This window comes from Sinocyclocheilus grahami, unplaced genomic scaffold, assembly GCF_001515645.1.
Source record: "Sinocyclocheilus grahami isolate Dianchi unplaced genomic scaffold, SAMN03320097.WGS_v1.1 scaffold784.1, whole genome shotgun sequence".
In the NCBI taxonomy this organism is placed as follows: Eukaryota; Metazoa; Chordata; class Actinopteri; order Cypriniformes; family Cyprinidae; genus Sinocyclocheilus; species Sinocyclocheilus grahami.
This window is the reverse complement of record NW_015505963.1, coordinates 228,560-232,127: the sequence shown is the minus strand read 5'-3', so window position 1 is coordinate 232,127 and position 3,568 is coordinate 228,560. Positions and strand designations below refer to the sequence as shown.

At 46.1% G+C, this 3,568-nt stretch overlaps 1 pseudogene; it reads right to left on the bottom strand.

The window, feature by feature from the left end:
- The window catches only part of LOC107561617 (versican core protein-like), a 72,775-nt pseudogene extending 69,647 nt beyond the window's left edge, over positions 1–3,128 (bottom strand).
- Positions 3,129–3,568: the final 440 nt, after the last annotated feature.

Here is a 3,568-nt window from a genome sequence, read left to right as displayed (position 1 = left end):
CTGAGACTGAGCACTAACTCGCCCTCTCATTTTCCCCACAGAAAGCAGCGTGTGACCGACCAGCCCCACAGGAGCACTGCACGGACCCTCTGCACTGGGAAGAAGGAAGAGAGCACTCACGGCACCGGAGCACCTACCTGGACCTTTCTCACGAGCACCCCTCACCCCAATAAATACACCCTCCGGGGTATTGATTGAGATTTCTTGTCGTGTGATTCTTCACCCCGTTACAATATATATTATTTCATTTCCATTTAGTTTGTTGAAGTATTAAAAATAACTAAAATGAAATAAAACTAAAACTTAATAAAAGACCTAAACAGACATGATAAATTCAGACATAATTTAACTAAAATTTAAATAAATAACAAATACAAATAATACAAATCAAACGACAGTAGTTTATCAGTAATCCTAAAAAATAACACTGCCAAACACACATGCTAAAAAACAACAACTTACCTTACATTTAGTAAGAAATGGTTATAAAAACTGAAATAGAAGTAAAACAAGTAGTAGGAAAGTGGAGAAATAAAAAGCAATACTTATCCTTTGCCGGTGTCCCTGCCCGGTGGAGTCGCACAGTAGAGTCGATGGTCTTACACTTTTCGGTCTTCACACGAGGAGGCCATCACGCGAAGGCTGCCACTCTAAACTAAGCTTTTTTTATACCCGTCTAAAAAAATACAAAATTAATTCAGTTGGACACACTTTCCTTATTTTTTTCCACAACAAATGGCCAAGCAAGCGCAGACACTGTTAGACAAACTGCTAAAATATTTATACAATATACAAGAGCAAAAATATAGGTCTCTTTTGTGCAAAATAGGTTTAATGTCGATAATGAAAAATCAGATTTGCAAAAGTCATTGTGAATATAACCTAACCTTTAACTAAATTTGTATTGGTTTTAAGCATAACACACTTGAGAGTAAGCACTTTGCTAGTATTGGCAGAATGAATTGGCAACTTAATTCAGACTACATCTAAGGATGTTCGTAATGCACTGACCCATCATGTTAACACATGTAGCCGCTGACATAAAAATTAACAAGAGCATCTTCTGGGTCATTGGCCTGTAGCCTGAAGAGAAGGGCCCTGCATGTTCTCTTTGAAGCCTAAACATTTACTCTAAGACTGCCCTACTGTGGCAAGAGCTCGAGGGTAGAGGTTCTGCTAACAAGTTTTTCCCACACAGGCTGAAAGCCCACTCACACTGATAAAGCCCTGAGTCAGCCATGGCCAGCTCTGTTCGAAGAGGAGGAATAAAGCACAGAGGCCTTCAAAGCCATCTGCTTAAGAAATGGACAACACAAACGCTCCCAAGTTGATTCAATGATACAGCAAATCTTTTCCATCCTCCTCAAGCCTTTGGTACTGTTAAATACACAACTCTTATACAGTAAACAGAGAATGTGAACTAAGAGAACTTCACAGACACTTTTCTCTTACATCTTGTGAACACAAGGAGACATGATGCCAATTGATTACTGCATCCTCTCCCTCTCTGTCTTTATCCATGAAAAGATATAATTCATTTTTCATATGCTAAAAAGTGATTCATCACTACGCTAAAAAAACCTCTTGCTGTAAATGAGAGCCAGAGCTGTTTCCATTCTATCACTTGAAAGGTTCCAGCCAGCTGGAGCAAGTTCTGCTGGCAGCAGGTGGATCAAAGGGATTTCAGTCACTGTGGCGTTTCCCTCTTCATCACAACTTCCACGGGAACCAGTGCAATAGTACAGCCGCTTTACTTCACAACTTCTCAGACTTATCAAGTCAGTCAGAAAAAGATCCATTGTACTGTTTTCTGCTTCCAAGATGTAAATTTTATTTATGCAAAATATAAACAGAAGTTGCATCCACTAGAAAAAACATTGTGGATCTTGAATTAAATTGAATTTTTTTAATACACAGACAAAACACTCTGATGAACATTTGTGTCACAGTGTATAGTAGGAAGGCAGAAGGAGACAGGAGATGCAGTTCAAAACGCATCCGGGGATCCGGAAGGCCACGGTGGAGCCAGAGCGACAGAGAACCGAGGTAGAGCCAGAGGAAAGGAGGAGCCTGACAGAGCCAGAGGGACGAGGTGTAGCCGGAGGAGTGGAGTCCCGAAGCAGCAGATGGTCGATGACAGACAAAGGCGGAGCCGGAGGGACGAGGGAGCCCAGCGGAGCTGGTGGACTGTGGAGAGGAGGGAGCTAGGAGCCATGGTGGAGCCGCTGGGTCGAAGGGCCGAGGCGGAGTCCAGGACTCAGAGGCTGGAGGTGAAGACAAGGGATCCTCCAGCCACAACGCAGATGGAGACTGGCAGACCCGCAGCAATCCCACCGCACAGATGGTGGGCTGAGGGTGAGCAGAGGGGCTGCCAGGATGCAGCGGTGGCGGAGCAAAGGCAGGGATGATAGGAGGAGGCAGGAGAGGGAGGGTGAGTGGTAGTTCAGGATGCTCAGGGGGCTTAGGAACAGTGTGTGCTGCCCACACACACCACAAGGCTACTTCCAGCACCGGGAGTGCCAGCGACAGGGGAACGACCTGCGTAGTCGTTATCGCACTGGCAGATAGTTCAGGGCAGATAGACAGTTCATTCACGGCTTCCATGGCCGAATCAGGACAGGAAGATGACGGAAGACTGGGTAACTCAGAAAAAAAGTCAATTTAATCTCCCGAGTCCTGCATCAGCTCACCCTTAGCGGTGGTGCAGTGGACGGGGCTTTCTTCCAAGCCCTCGTGCTCTCTTGCATAATCCACCGTCGCGTGCTCAGTTGCCCACTCTCAAACCTGGTCTGAGGTCACAGGCTCGGGCTCCAGGGCGATTCTCAGCTCTGTCGCTCTCTCAGGCGATGGCTCTTCGGTCGTGACAGGCTCTGGCACTTCGTCAGCGGTGGTGATGGTGGGCTGGGCTCTGGGTCCGGAGTGGGGCTGGTGTCGCCGAGGCTCTCTCGAGGACTCTCCCCGGGGAACTGCGCTCGTGTGGTGTCATTAAGTTCAGCAAGATAGAATGAACAGAGGCAGTTGTACGGGTAGTCTGTGTAGTTGGCCAGGAACACGAAGTCCTCGGTGTGGTCCTCGAGAGAGCGACCCCCCTGCTCCAGCAGAAAGACGAGGATGGCAGGATCGTTCATTATAAAAACAAGAAAAACTTTCAAAACAGAAAATAAAGGAGGGGGAACATGCCACTATACTTTTTGTCGGTCCGTTCTTCTGTCACGGTGTGTCATAGGAGGGCAGAAGGAGACAGGAGATGCGGTTCAAAATGCTCTTCATTTAATGAACAAACTTCAAACACAGGCAGAATGTCGAAGGATAACACACCTAATCATAACTGAGAATGGACAAAGGCTAAGGGAAAACAGAGGGTTTAAAGTAGGGGAGCAAACAAAGGAGCTGACGAGTTAATTAATCATACACAGGTGAACAGAATGACAATCAGACACGAGGGGAAACTAGGTCACACTGAGCACATGGGGAATGAAAACACACAACAAGACAGTTCATGGGGTGTGACAATTTGCTAGCAATTTACTGCAGATATCTTTGTCTGGGAGAGACTGAGTAACATTCT